Genomic DNA, 16,420 nt, shown 5'->3' with positions numbered 1-16,420 from the left:
TCAGCTGTGTGACAGATAGAAACCTTTTAAGTTCATAGATTCTTGGAGATAATCGTTACCAGGAACATTTTACCGTAAACTGCAGTAGATCCTTTTTTTGTTTTAAACAGAGAAGTTAGGAAAGATTCTATGCCTTTTTTATTTAAAATTTGTAAATATTAATATTTTAGATTAAAATAAATATTGAAAATTATTCACTTAAAAAATGACGATTTCTTAACTTTTTCTTTTCAAAACTAAAACTTAAAATGGATGGGGGTGGTAAACTCCCCCTTCCCCTCTTCAACCTCAAATGCCCCTAGAGCCTAGTAGTTAACTAACTAATATAAGAATATGTGTAAAACTCGAGAAAGCCCATAGATACATAATAATATGTACTGAATCAACCCACCGTAGTTTCAGAGTATTGCATAAAAATGAAAATACCATCTCATAGACAAATTAGTGATCACATTGGATATTGTTGATAATAATGGTTGTTATTCAGTGATTAAAACTTGGCGGGGATATTCTACAAATTTTCCAGGTAAGATTATTCATTACAAAATAAGTTTTTGTCTAAAGTATTGCTTCAAATTCACTGGATTAAAACTGATTCTAGACCATACTAAAAAATGAAACTATATACAATTTTTCACGAATAAAAATCAATACCAGTTCTTTGGCCCGGGCCTTTGGCCTCTCTGGGACACCAAACCTGGAATTGATAGTTTTTCATTTTTCTTTCCACAGAAAGCTGACTTTAATACGTTGAGATCAATAACTATTACCCAACTTACAAATAATCATAAAAATGGTATGCATTTTGTCTTACAGTACACGTCTTGATCAATGGGATTGTGCTTTTCTTGGAATCTTCACGTTAAAAAAAAGAATTACAGGCAAAACACAACCCTCAAATATGCACATTGAAGCCAGTAATCTTTAATATGATATAACTAAACATTTGACATATTGCTTTAAAACGATAACTGATCAAAAACGAGCTAGAAATATTCATAATTTTGTTTACTTACATGCAGTAAAAACATTTAATTTTGTCTCAATAGTTATTTTACTGAAGAGAAATAGGGTATAGTCCTTTTCGTGGCAAAGCAGGGGCTAGAAATAGGAGAAAAGCTAATGTGAAAATACGACGAAACGTCCCTTAATAGGCGTTGCCACGAAAGGGACTATATCCGAGAAATTAAATAGATCTTATATGGTACCTATTGTGATAAAGATTTTGATAGCAGAATGTTTATTTGTGGGTTCTTAATCTTTAGTATGTGACAGTTATATTCCATATAATTATATTATTCTCCAATTCTTTCCAATAATCACAACAAGGGAAAATATTAGAAAACAAGGATGACAACATCCATAAAAGCGAAGCTCTGAAACGGTAGGACAAACGAACATTAATACTTATTAAACAGAATATAAATGTATAATTTCGGAACAAATTTTTAAGTAAATTTGTTGAAAAACTACTTAAATACAGGATAATGTTTAAGGGCATACTCACATTTCAAGGACTAAATTATAGGGATGCTTCGCTTATAACAATCAAATTTGTTGTCCTAGGAATCAGTATTTCAAAAATTAGATCAATCGGATAATTTTATCACATAAAAATTATCTGTTAAAAAAGTAAAATATCAACATGTTTAAAATGGACGTACGAACATTTGGTAACAATTATAGAGTTGCTACGCTTTCTAAATCGTACCTAACTACTACAGGAATCAACATACAAAGTTTGAAATCGATAGGACAATTCTAACCTGCCTAAATTAACGAAAAGAGCTAACCGTTACGGACTGACGGACGGACCGACCCTTCGCTTTTAACAAGGGTGACAAACTTCTATAAAAGCGAAACTTAACAAATACACAGAGCTTATATTATTGAAGAAAGAGAAAAAAAAAATTTTTGTATTTTGATAAGTATTGTTCCATTTTCAACAAAATAAAAACTAAAATATCATTTTGTGTAATAAAAAAAATAAGCTGCAAATGCTGTCTTGGCCTCATTTAGAATAAAATTATTTTAATCCGCCAAATCTAATGTAAGAGAAAGTTTAAAAGTCTGCTTTTGCCAAAAGGAAAGGGATATTGCAACATGTGACAAGTCGAAGTTATGACATATATTAATAGTTGCCATTGTTGACATGTTATCAGCTAGAAAAGACACTAAATGTGAACACTATATATCGACGGTAGGTGACAATATTGATTTTGTTGTTTTTTCGACAGGCTGTTTTTCTTTCTACTTCAATATTTTAAACTATACTAGCGGCTACGCCCCTAGAGGAATCTAGATATACTTAAGGTGTGGGTGTTTCTCTTGGGAGGGTGGTCGTACCCACTAAAAATAATAATTATATTTTTTTCCATAAAATTAATAAAAAGGGAACGTTATCCTTATAAGGAAAACTTATTTATAATACAACATAAGGAAAGTTTGTTAGTTATCATAAAACAATTTGTATTTCTATATCATCCAGTAAAAAAGAAAGTTCTTTAGTCATTTTTGCTAAAAGTAGCGGTCGGTTGAACGGTCAATTTATCATGTATTGAATATGAAATTAGTTTATAAATTCTAAATAGAAAAAAGTCACATTTTGAAATACATTTTATTGCTTTTATATAAAAAAAAATTATTAAAATAAGATATTAGTTTGTTACAGCAATTTGGTTGTTATACCCTTCCACTCTCAGAATAAACAAATCCCGTAATATCCTCTGAAAAGTAACAAAATTAAAAAAAAATGTAAGTAAGAAATAAACCGAAAATCGTTATTTATCGCATCGTATTATAGACAGCTTTCCGCGCATATTAGAATGAACAAAAAAACTAACTGGTATTAATTTATGATTTTAAGTTGATATTCGTGGAAAGTTGTCTGTAATAAGATGCTATACATGGTTTTTTAGTACCGCTGAATTCCCGTTTCAATTAACCGTATTTTTAATCGGTTTCAAAGCCATACTGGAAAATCCATTATTTATAGGTTAAGTTCAATTTTACGTTTTATATCCTAGAGGGATAGGCTACGGCTTCAAAAGTTCCTATATGTGGGTGGTAACAATACAAATCCTACAAAGATTTTGAATAAGGGTGGCTCTAGCATTGAGGGGTTCTGTGAATATGTAACCAAAGAAAGAGAAAAGGGCAGAAAAATAGCCTAAAACTACTCAAACTTTAACAGTTAAGATATTCTGAAAAAGGGACGTACAACCTTTTTTTATTTTGAGGGGGGTAAAATAAAAGTTTTCAAATGTTTAAAAGGGCGGTGATCTTATGTATTTAAAAAAAATCATGGGGTAAAATTAGGGGTTTAAAAGTTTTAGAGGTGAAAACACCGCTTTACTCCCTCCCTTGGACGTCTATGATCTGAAACCATGTAAAGCTTCCCCAAAATAACAAACTCTATTGGTTTAGTGGTTAGTGAAAAAAACGAAACAACAAAATTACAACTTTATATAATAACTTACCGGTTCATAAAAAACAATTATTAAGAAAAGAATAGTAAAATATACTCCATAGAAAAGGCCTGGGTCAAATCTATTTACTAAAAATAATAAATACAAGGATGACAACATCAATGATAGCGAACATCAAAAAGCAGAAGGAAGGACAAACGAAGAATAAATCTTGTATAGTTTAAGAACTTGATAAGCAGAACATTAATTTGTATCTCTAAACGAAATTGTATATAAATTGTTATAGGAAGCATTATGTAAAATTTGAAATTAATAAGACAATTTGAACATGTCTAAATTAGCGAAAAGAGCTAATCATATGTACTTACCCTAATTATAGAAAAGCATCGCTTTTACTTCAAGTTAGGTATTTTTATCTTCTTAAAATTTGTATATATGGCAAGCTACTAAATAAATGATGTTTGCTTGTCTTTCTTTGTTAACAACTTTATGACAATACATACTAGATATGTTGTATAATTTACTTGGTCTGTCCGTCCGTAACGATATCATTTCCTTCTTTCTCTTTGTTCTCTCCCTCTTTTTTAAATTGTTCGAATGTGCATATAAACTAATTTTGAGCTTCACTACATATGGATGTTGTCATCATGTTCATTCATTTTTAGCGAATATCCTCACAGAGCAATGCCAGCCAGTTTTCCAAAGGAGGTATTTGTTCTGAAAATAAAAATATTAAACAATTTATTCTTCACATGGATTTAAGAATTGTCTTGTTCATATGATTTTTTTGTAGCAATGATTCATATGACAACCGGGTACAATAGTTCATCTCTATATTCAAGTACTAAAAATAGAATTATGTCCTTAAACAGAATCCTGTTTTTACGTAATTTTACAAAAAAATATATACAACTTTGTTTAAACCTTTGATTATTATTCTGCATCTTAGATTTTAACACTCTACAAGTGTTAATGTTCGTTTGTCCTACCGTTTCCGAGCTTCGCCTTTATGGATGTTGCCACCCTTCTTATATTCATCTTGACGGGGTTGTCTGACGACCAAACAATTATCACAGAAAATATATGTTAAACAAGGATGACAACATTCGAAAAGGCGGAGCTCTGAAACAATATGACAGAAGAACATTAATCTTGTAGAGTGTCAGAATATTCAAAATATAAATATATAAGTTTTGACAAAATTACACGTCAAGTTGTTGCAAAACTTCTTAAATACAGAATACTGTTTAATAGGAATCAGTAATCAAAAATTAGATCAATCGGAAGATTATATCACATGAAATATTGTTATAAAAAAGTTAAAAACCAACATGTAAAAAATGAACGTACGGACATAAACCGTACCTAACTACTACAGGAATCAGCATGCAAAGTTTGAAATTGATAGAACAATTTTAACATGCCTAAATTAACGAAAAAGCTATCTGTTATGGACGGACCAACCATAATTATATGAAAAGTTTCGCTTTTAAAAATAAAAATTTAAACATACCGTGTTCGTGATTATTAACATTATGAAGTCCATCTCCTTTCATTCTAATAAACTCATTATATTCGTTAATGTCAATTCAAATAAGATTTCAAACATTTTTCATATTTTCAGTTGCGGATTTTTTAAAATAAAATTATTTTTACAAAACATTTACAAAACAAGAATAACACTATCCACTAACCAAAAAAAAATCATACGAGCGAGGATGCTGTCCATGACACTCAAACGTCAAAAATCTCTTATTTTCCGTCCGAACACCTTGTGTATTAGGTTAGGTAAAACCCATCGGACAACCAACTCTTTGATTACCTTTGTCTGCGTCTGTTTTGGGCCAAGGCATTCCCCCCTACCATAACCATGTCGCGTACCTGACATAGCAGCAGTATGAACCATATTTAACGTCTTTAGATATGACGCGGTGTTAAGTCGAGATTAAAACCTTTCACCTCCCCGACGACGAGCGGATGAATATTTTTTGAATGAAGCTCCTTGATGACTACCGAAGTGCGCCTGCCATATTTTTGTTGGATTAAACAGGAATAAAGGGAGGGAGGGGACATTGGGCTGTTTATTACATTAGTCCCCAAAGTTTTACAATAACTTTTTCATATTAGCTGTCTTAACAAGTTAGACTAGAGTAATATGTTGATATAATATCAGCACTAAAGCTTAACAGGGTGTGCTAGGCATATTTACATGTTGTTTGATGAAAGCAAATGGAATTGAGATCAACATTTGAGTGCTTCAACTTGACTCTGCCTTAGCAGGGATATAAGAAAAAGTCAATGGAGTACAAATTAATATCAAGATCAATATTTATGTGCTTCCACTTGACTCTGTCTTAGCAGGGATATAGGGATGGGGTAATGGAATATGAATTAAGATTAAGATTTTAGTGCTTCAATTTGATTATGTCTTTTCATGGATATAGGGATGGGGTAATATAAATTAATGGCGACACGCTTTGAGATTTGTAAGTCGACCCCCAAATTATAATCTTAGCTTGAAAGAGGAGAGAAAAAGATTAATAACTAGATCACGATTTCAGTATGTTATTAGGGATATAGGGATTGGACAATTGAATATTAATCAATATCAAGATCAAGATTTGAGTGCTTCAACTCTGTATTATTAGAGATTTAGGGATAGGACAATATAATGTAAATTAATTGAGAAATTATTCCTTCGGTACACACACACAAATACACACACACTCAAACATCCAGTTACTTTTATATTAAAGTATTGTCTTTACCCATCCTCCCTGCAATATTACACATTAGTGCAATCATTTCATCACATAGTTTCTTTGTTTTCATGGTTTCTAGTTAAAATTGAAAAATTATTATTTATCTTTATCCATATTTTAATATCATCTTTTTAAAAGCAGAGCTAATCTAGAAATCACTTAATTTGAACATTCTAAGGAAAAATAGTTATCAATTACTAATCTACTACTAGATATATTGGGCTGTATTTTAGATTTTCCTAATAATTGAGCCTCTGCTCTATAACACATTTTGTCAATTGGTCCTTGGAAATATATTGGATTCAAATAGAAATAGGGCTTTTAAAACAGATAGACGGCTGATTATTTTTTGAAGATTCTCTTTCAATTCTAACCAATCGACATCTATTCTATGCCTGTTATGAAGTTATTAAAATATGTAATAAAAATAGGTTTTCTTTTAATGAATATAGTTTAATTTATTGCTGATATTGTTAAAAGTTGTACATAGTCTAATTATATAAGTTTGTGACTAATGTAAATTCAAGAAATCAAATAGTTTGAAAGTGAATACATATACTTCAAGCTGGGTTCCATCATTTCTGCATCAATGTAAACTGATAATACCAACAAAATGAAATAAAACCTGAAAATCTTGTATAAAACGAGCCGCTTACAATAAAAACACCGTGTACCTTGCCTTAGACGTCCAAGGGGGTGGGGTAGGAGGTGTTTACTCTCTATAACTTTAAGCACCTTATTTTACTACCCTCCAACTTAAAAGAAAATACATTACCCCCCTTAAAAAAAGCTTGGGCGTATTTGGCGTGGCACATGTTGAATTATTAAAAACACAAACATACAAAGAAAGAAAAACGAAAACATTGTTAATTGGCTATTAATAACCGTTTACGTTTTGATGCACAATAATAAATATCAGTGTTTTTATGATACGAACATTTTTTGCTTTTGGCGCTTCTTCTGACAAATTGCTATATGGCTATTCTTATGTTTTAAGTTTTAATAAAAGCTAAACTAAAAATCAGTCGACAGGACACCTAATATCAATACTTAGTTTTCCAATTCGAACCAAATTTTTACAGAAATCAGCAAGTTTAAAATCGATAGGACTATTTTTTTTTATACCAAAATTAACAAGAAATCTACTCTAATTATAATAAAATTTTAAATTTGGATTTGATTGCGGAAGTGATGGCTGACCACTTGAAACTTGTGTACACTTACTTCACCTGAAACAATTCAAAGTCATTTAATTTATATTTTATGAAAAAGTTTTGCAAATTGTCTTTATTTCTTTTAGTTTACAAGACTATATTTTTAAAGATGAAAATAGTAGAAAATAAAAATCTAAACGTTAGCATACACATTTAATTGAGTAAGATTTATGATTTGAAACTTAAAAATACACCATTAACAAGAAAATTGTATTTGGATGATTTTGAAAGGGACGAACTTACAGATGGATCACTTGTATATAGTAACAGAATTTATGAAAATTTGAAAAATACATAAGATAATGCAAAATACATTAATTAAAAACAGTTTAACTTTCGTAAAGCATTTGATTTTACCACAAATTTTCTACAAAAATGGACAAATAATGTAGAGGGAAAAATTTGTCGTTAATTTAGCCTGGTAATATGGACCTTATTTCTTGTTCAGTTTAAACATACAGTAGAAGGGGAGGGGATGGGGTAAAGGGGGTGGATAAGGGGTATCAGTATTTTATCCAGCTGCAAGTATTATTTTATAGGTAAGGTTGGCAATCCGAATCCAAAATCCGCAATCCCCCCAATTTTTGGACCTGGAATCTGAATCCGCAATCTGCAATTTCAATTGCGGATTCGGATTCTTAATTTTTAAGACTTTTGTTGCATTTTATTTAAAATGTGGCAGACAAAAACCTGAAATGTATTTTATTGTTTCTTAACTACAAGTAAAATTGTGGGTATCATCCAAAGTTTATTTTTTGTATTTTATTTTCACAGTAGCTTTTCATGCTTTTCTAAATTCATTATATTTGTGAAATTAATTACAGTTCATTTTGTTGTTCTTATATAAATGTTTGTCTGTCTGTTTTAGCTAACCACTGCACTGGACCGAAATGAACTACTTTACTTTGAAGTTTCTTGTATATCCAGGAAGGTTTAGAATAAGGGTACCTCCACCCTCCCCAAAAAAGATTGATTTTTCTTTTTATAAGCTTAAATTTAAAGTGGAGGGTAGACTACCCCAACCCCTCACATTTCTTGAATTTTCCTCTAGGTGCTAAACCACTGGTATGAAAAAACTGTAAACACGTAAATATATAAATTAGGGTAAACTTTCAATTGTCATTTAAAATTTTCACCTAATTCCTCAAGTTTTGGACACAATTCTATTTACGTTGATTTTCAGGAATGCATAGGATTATGGATATACTATTTCTTGGATATTAAACCAAAATTTTATGTTCTCTAATAAAGTGAAACATGTAGCAGGCTAAAATAACGATTCTCCCCTTCGACACTCTTTACCCTATCTACTCCGCTTTTTATGGATGAGCGAACTGGCCGATTAATAAGAGCAGTTGCAGCCTAAATTTACGACAATTTTTTCCAGGTCATAATATCAACGTATATTCTACATACTTTGCATAGGACAATAAAGAAACGATTGCATTCTATTATAAACTAAAGCTATTTAAAGTAGCACAGCTACTTTAAAATTAGCATGTTACATGTGCTTCCTTTTATTAATTAAAAAGTATATTATTTGAGTCACATTTTTATTGGTGTGATACTCATAGACATAATTGATTAATGCCTTAATTATATGCATTTGTTTAAAATTAAAAATAATACTTTGGCCTGGAATTCTATCATTTAGTTTCCTGAAAGTGTTAAGTAAAAGAGAAATGGGAGGGAGAGCTAAACCAGAATTGTAAAATAGTGGAGAAAAGAGAGAAACTATTACTGAAAGCATTTTCAAGGGCTCAGCAGCCGCCTAAATGTTTGGTGTATGGGCTGCTCAATGTTGTAGAAAAAATATAAATGTGGCATCAGGGACGTCCAAGAGGGGGAGTAAAGGGGTAATTACCCCCCCAAACGTATTTTTACTCTCACCTTTGGGGTCCCGTAGGAACCCACAAACATTCAGGATGGCTTATTTACCCCCTAAACAATGTAGGAGGGAGTATGTACCCCCAAATTTCAGGGGAGTTAATTCCCCCCCCCCCCAATCAGGTTTTACCCCCATGGTAAAAATTTTGTGTGGAGTAAAAAAATAAAAAAAAAGCTTGGACGTCCTTGAATGCCAGATTGAAAATGTCTTAACCTCTTTTCGAGGAAGCTTTGTGTTTATCAAGTTCGAAATTAAATTCCTTATCATTAAACCAAAAACAAAGCGCAAATGTCGTCTTTTAGGGCTTTCCTTTCATAATGTGGCGCGGCATAGAGTATTGTTTATTTTGATGCGCACGTTCTTTACTTTTGAATGAGATATGAGAGTGTGAAGATTTCGGAGAACAAAATTGGGCCTATCATTGGTCTCATTGTGTGTGAACGACCCTAGTATACCAGGGATTTGAAACCATAAGAGCTTCAGGTAGAATTTGTTAATTTGATTAAGAAGTATGGTGTATAGGACGATTATATGTAGTTTTAAAAAAGGCTTTAGCCAGCTAAGCATGAAACTTAATTATGATTAATATATGTTTTAGTAATTTTTATGTGCCTTATTGTTGCATTTAACAATGATTTATTAAACCAAATAATTTTCCTTTAAAGCCAAAGTTTCCAAAGATTTTTACCGTAGAGAAAAATGATTTTTAAAAAGCAAATAAGATTACGTGGTTATAAATAACTGGAATTATGAACTAATTGATATTGTAATTTCAGGTCTTTGAAATAATTTCATCAATAAATCTATATTCAAACCTGCTGTTGAAACTTGATGGTTCCTGGTATTGGGGGTTTGTATGTTCGCCAACTGATCTCGTGAACTTCCCGCTAATTCGGAAGTCCAAGCTCAACCAAAGTGTCATGGTTGAGACAATTTCAAAGTATCTGATGAATAGGCGTTAGCATTCATCAAGAGATCAATAGCATCCAGTGAATTATTGATGCAATAAACTGTGACAATTTTTCTGTGAAATAAGTACCTAGTGAATCAATATGCCACTAACCAAAAAGCAGAAAATTGAGCGAGCTATCGCTATTGGCAGTGAAAGGCTAGAAGTTTTTGATGAACAGTTAAAAGTGTTTTATGACAATCTAAAAGCCTGCCAAAGTTTTAGTTCATGTGAAAATGTGACTGTAAAATCAATTCGTGACATTTTTAGTGAGGTCAAGGACCAATCTGACCTAATAAAAAGTCTAAAACCTGCCGTGGAGACTAGTGAGCTGCGCGAGTTTAAGCGTGATTTGGATGAAGCTAGTGAGCAGAAAACTGTTGCAGATAAAGTTTATGCGTCGTTGGAGCAGTGTACAAAAATTCTGTACTGGCTTGACAATGATTCAGATGACGCGAGGTCAAGCACTGTCGCCAGGAACCTCGACGTCATTGAGAAGGTGAAGATGGACATGGGAGTGCTTAAAATTTCCGTGGAGTTGCGCCAAGAAGTACGTGATATGTACCGAAGGCTTAGAGAGATGGAACGTCGTTCATCTAATCTGGATGAGAGTGGGACACCTGCCATGCTCTCCAGAAGTATGTCTGCCGTGGATATTCGGAGTTCCAACCCGCAGTATGGGCGTTGGGACAACAGTTTGTTGCCGTCGTTCGACGGTACTGACACGGATTACCCAAACTTTAAACAGGTCTTTAAAGATCTATGTTCTGGTTATGGATTTGCTGACCAGAGGTTAAGTCTGATGTTGTGTATGGAGAAGGTGATAACCAACCCGGAACTACGCAAGCAAGTGTCAGCGATTAGAGATCACAATGAACAATGGGCGTTTCTTGACCAGATGTTTTTATCAAACACTCGCCGGTTCATGAGGATTTTAACTAAGTTGAACAAGATGAAACCTGTGGATAAACCTGTGGACGTGGTTAGCGCAATTGCTACCTTCAAGAGCATGATGCAGGAGGTAGAAGCCATCGTTGGTTCTGCAGCTAAGGATTACAACCACCTAACTCTCATTCATATTTTTAAAGACAAGTGCCCTGAAAATTTGAGAGACAAAATTATGATGGAGCTAGGTAGCATGAACCAACCAAACATCCCGAAGATTGTTGAACTGCTGGAGAGGACCAGGGGTGCCATGTTGGCCGGTGATATGTCCTATGACAGTGGCGCCGGCAAGAGAAATCGTGACAGAGCTGCCGCCGCGCAAGTATCTGGCCGCAGCGACAATAAGAATGGAAAGGCTGGGAAGGACAAGGCTTCCAAGTGGAACAGTGCATGTCCTGTGGAGAGCTGCAAGGAGAAGCACCCGATTTTCCGTTGCCTCACGTTTAAGAAGATGGATGTGGTTGACCGGAAGAAAGTTGTCCAGCAGAAGAAGTTATGTGAACTCTGCCTATGTGACGGCCATACTGCTGACAAGTGTAATAAATCGGATAAGCTTGGTGTTTGTGGTACCAATAATTGCGACAGATACCATTCCAGGTTACTTCATGAGGCTAGTGCTGGTGTGAATACAGTTTACAAGTCAAGTTCTGCACCCAGCCCCTGTACCTTCTTACTTCAGTTAGTTCCTGTTGTAGCACCTGGCGGCGGCACCTGCCACGCCACGGTAATGTTTGACTCCGGGGCAAATTTGCCACTTGTGTCTGAGAAGTTATCCAACAAGTTGAAGCTGAAATCTACCGGCAGATATACAACTATTTCTGTAGCTGATGGTAGTGAGTCTTCCTGCCGCAATGTTGTGTTTTATTTGAAGGATAGGGACGGCAATCTGAGGGAGTTTGAGGCAGCTGTCATGCCTACCCTCGGCGGGGCCAACGAGATGCGCTCGGTCCACCCCGAAACTGCCGCCGAGATATTTAAAATGCCGCCAGAAAGGTTTACATATATTAGTGGAGGCTTAGATATCATCATTGGAAATACACATCCTGACGTGTTTCCTTCAACCTACCAGAAAGTGGGCCAGTCTATGTTGTGGCGAACCATTTTTGGTAGTGGTTTTATCTGTACGAGTGCTGATGGTGGAGCTGGAGATCAGAAGTCGGCTTATAAGGCTGTCAGTGTCAGTGGAGGCACTTTGCCAGACTTTCTGACGTCTGAATCGTTTGGCGTACAGCCGCAGGCACTTTGTCCAGGATGTACTGCTTGTCAAGAGTGCAAGGCTATGGCCGACGGCACTACCTGGGACCAGCGTGAGAGGCAGAGGATAATTGAGGCAGGTTTAACACTAGACTTGCAGTCCAACAAGTGGACAGGTCAATATGCTTATATTGAAGATCCTCACACTTTACCCTACAATGAAAGTTTAGCCCGCAAAATTGCTGAAAAGGATCGTGCCAGGATGGTCAAGGAAGGTACCTATGGAATGTATGTGGAGGTATTCAACGACGCCATAAGAAGAGGCGTTTTTCAAAAAGCCACGCCTGAAGAATTGCAGTATGAAGGACCTAAGTCTTGTTCATCAATAGTGGTTGCTTTCAAGGAGGATTCAAGTTCCACACCCATGCGATTGTGTGCAAATAGTTCTCTGACGTTCAAGGGTACCAGTTTTAATAACATAATGCTGGGAGGCCCGTCGCCAATGCAGAAGATATTTTATCATTTGATGCTTTTCCGCGGTTACAAGGTTGGTATAACCGCGGATATCTCCAAGTTTTATAACTCCATCCTGGCCACAGAGTTCGACAGCCAGATGAAGAGAGTTTTATTTTCCCCGACGCCAGATGGTCCACTTGAAATTTACCTGACCAAAGTTGTAAATTTCGGCGAGTTAGCTGCGGGAAATTTGGCAGTTACAGCCCTGAAGTTGACGTCCCGCCTGTTCGGCGGAAAGAGTGAAGCAGAGGTCAAGGAGATGTATGGAGAGGGACAAATAAACGGTAGTGAAATTGTTGCCAAACCTGAATTATGGAAGGAGCCAAAAATACCTACCTACCCTGATGAGGAGTTCAAGTTACCTCAGATTCCAGTTGCAGTCAAGCTTGAGAAGCACAGCTTCATAGATGACGTTATTTCGGGAGCAGGATCGAAGCCAGAAGCCAAGGAGATGATGAAAGAGGCCGACAGGATTATCGGCAAAGGTAGTTTTTCCTTCAAACAAGTCATTTATTCTGGAGATGATTGCCAGCCTACCAAGGTTCTCGGGCTGATATGGAAGCCAGCCACCGATGTGTTGTCCATCGCCACAAGAGTCAACCAAGATGGTAAAGTCAAGGGAAGGAAGGTGAAAGAGGATGCTGATTTGTACAACCTCCAGGACGCCTTGGACGAGAATCTGACAAAAAAGATGGTTCACAGGTTCGCCGCCCAAACCTTCGACCCGATCGGGCTTTGCAGCCCTATTCTGTTGAGAATTAAACTTGTCCTGCGGAAAACATGTTTGCTGAATTTGGGCTGGCAAGATTTCATTCCAAAAAGTCTACGGGATGAACTTGTTCAGTCGCTGGAGGACAGAGCTGAGGTCGCTAAATTGGAGTTTGACCGTTGTGTGGTCCCGGATGAACCAACTGGCCTTCCATCCTTGATGATGTTTTCGGATGGGTCATCAGAGGCTTATGCATCTAATGCATATTTGAGGTGGCCAACTAGACAAGGATTTGAAACGTTTCTGCTAGCCACCAAGTCAAGAGTTGCGCCGGTCAAGTGTGAATCAATTCCACGCCTTGAGTTGATGGGGTGCCAGATGTCCACAAGGTTGGCAAAGTCTGTCAGAGATGCCCTGCCCTTTGATATTATCAGAGTGATGTATTTTACTGATTCATCGTGTGTTTTATCACAAATAGTTTCCAACAGTGCTATGTTGAACACATTTAATTCTCATCGTATTGGAGAAATTCAATCTGCGACCAACAAGGATGACTGGAGGTGGGTCCCGGGGACGCAAAACGTTGCAGATTTGGGCACCAGAAGCACCTGCAAGGTATCAGATTTGGGACCAGGTTCCAGGTACAGATTGGGCCCAGAATGGTTGCGCCAGGATGAAAGTGCGTGGCCGGTGAAAACTGCCGAAGAAGTCAAGCAGGTTTTACCCCCAGAGGAGTTGAATACCAAAATGGTTAAGTTATGTTCAATGAAAGTTGCCGGAGAAGCCGCTGAAGATGTCTTTAGGTTTAAGCACAGGAGATCATTTGGACAGGTCAAACGTATTATGGCAGCTGTCCTGCAAGTTGCGAACACCTGGTTGAAGAAGCTAAAGAGCAGACAAGAAGGTAAGGCTACAGCCGCTGGTAGTCATGTAGCAGCCGCAGATTCTGTGTACAAGCCGTCTTTGTACAATTTTATGGCGGCGGCGGAACTTTTCATTGTGTCACGAAGCCAAGAGGATGAGTGGATAAATGATGCTAAAGGCAATTATGCGTCATTAAATCCATTAGTGCATGAAGTATCATTGACCTGGCCTGTCGTTGGTCCCGGAGGAAATTATGTGATCAGGGAGATGAGGATTCTTAAAATGGTTGGTCGTGGACAGCCAGTCATTGACGCCATTACTGGCGGCCGTAAAATGATATTTGAAGACGTGCCAGGTTTAATAATTTTGGAGCCTGGTAATTGGTTAGCTGCTGTTTTTATGAGAGAAGCGCATGTTGAGCTTCACTCTGGTGTCCGTGGAACTTTAGCTGAGAGCCGCCGTTGGTGCTGGATTGTGAAGGCAAGGAGGTTGGCCATCATGGAAGTGAAGAAATGTTGGCCCTGCAGTGTTGAGAGGGCTAAGGAATGTCGTGCTACCATGAAGGAGGTGTTACCTGACAAGTTGGTCCCGAGCAGGCCTTTTGAAGCTGTGCAAGTCGACCTGATGGGTCCGCTGGTTACGAGGAGAGCTGCCGCCAAAACGAGGAGTCAGACAGCAACGAAGAAGGTGTGGGTGTTCGTGGTGGTCTGCAGATTCTCAGGGGCGTTGTGGTTAGATGCCTTGGAAAAGTATGATACCAGCAGTATCCTGTTGTCCCTGCGCAAGTTGGAAGCTGTTCATTGTCTGCCGAAGATCATAGTAAGCGACATGGGCACACAATTATCCGGTGCTCGCAAGGTTTTAGAGCAGAAGTTGGGCAGCCAGGTAGAGTTTTCTTGGTCTCAGATCCCGGCCCGAGCCCACCATTATATTGGGCAGGCTGAGAAAATGGTGGGATTAACCAAGAGATTGCTGTCCAAGAAGTTGGTGAATAGTTCTGTTAATTTCAACGAGCTCCTGGTGCTGTTGGCGGAGGTCAGCAAAATTATGAATAGCAGACCACTGACGATTGAAGCTGCGAACGACGTGGAGAATTGGCGGCTGATTACCCCTGGCCAGCTGCTGGGGAATGTTGACCGCCAGCCGTTGTGCAATGTGGCGATGAAACCGGAGGACCAAATTTCCTCCAGGTTGAAGTTGTTGGAAGATTTATCTGCCCAGTTTTGGACTGCCTACCGCCAGGAGATCCTACCGAAGATATTACGGATGTCCAAGTGGAAGGATGAGATGGCGGAGCCACTAGCTGACGGAGATATAGTTCTGGTTACGAGTACCAATCCGCTGATGAGATGTTTGAGGATGGGCCGAGTGACGAGAATTGAGGATGGAAGAAAGACTGCAAGAGTCTTGTTCAGACTGACAGATAAGTCTCCCCTAGAAGAACATGCTGTATCAGTCAGGCAGTTGTTAAAAATTATGATTAATAATTGATTCTTATTTTATGGAAATTGAGATTTTTTTAGTAAAAAGCCACATTTTTCATATGCCTATTTTTATGCCTAAAATAAGAATCAAAGGAAATGCGATTAAATATTCTTCTATTTCATATGCTCAAATTTAATTTTATTGAGTTTAATTTCTTTTCAAAAGTACAATTCATTTTAAAACTTACCTGAAAAGTTTAACAAAAAGGAATAAATGTGTCGAGGTTGCGTGATTCGATATTTATTCTAAGAAAAAATCAAGTATTTTTTTAGCAGATTTTTTTAAAAATTCTATATGAATTTCAATCAAGTAAACATTTTTATTCAGATCAAGGAATGATTGAAAATTCATATTTAAAGTTTTTTTTACAAAGAAAAATTGGTATTTTTTTTCATAATTTCAATGAAAATTCTAACGAAGATATTATTATTTTGCTATTCTTTAAGTATTAAAAAGTTTTATTGTT

General features: G+C 36.4%; 1 protein-coding gene and 1 long non-coding RNA gene across 3 annotated transcripts in view; one reads left to right on the top strand and one right to left on the bottom strand.

The window, feature by feature from the left end:
- The first annotated feature begins 394 nt into the window (after positions 1–394).
- Positions 395–16,420, top strand: part of LOC145322156 (uncharacterized) — an 85,078-nt gene continuing 69,052 nt past the window's right edge. The window contains exon 1 of the mRNA XM_080163964.1: positions 395–526. The gene's annotated coding sequence lies outside the window, so the exon portion shown is untranslated. The remainder of the gene's footprint in view (positions 527–16,420) is intronic.
- LOC145323316 (uncharacterized) lies at positions 2,604–5,097 on the bottom strand. Of its 2 annotated transcripts, none has more exons than XR_013880917.1 (4): positions 4,942–5,097; positions 4,107–4,145; positions 3,480–3,538; positions 2,604–2,726 (listed from the first exon to the last, which is right to left on the bottom strand). It is a non-coding gene; the product is annotated as an uncharacterized LOC145323316 (long non-coding RNA). The 2 variants fall into 2 exon arrangements; XR_013880916.1 differs by having other exon boundaries at positions 3,480–3,556; positions 4,942–5,034.

This window comes from Acartia tonsa, chromosome 6 (assembly GCF_053477335.1).
Source record: "Acartia tonsa isolate MP-2025a chromosome 6, ASM5347733v1, whole genome shotgun sequence".
Taxonomy (NCBI): Eukaryota; Metazoa; Arthropoda; class Copepoda; order Calanoida; family Acartiidae; genus Acartia; species Acartia tonsa.
Note: the sequence above shows the minus strand (reverse complement) of the source record. Positions and strands in the feature narration are given on the sequence as shown.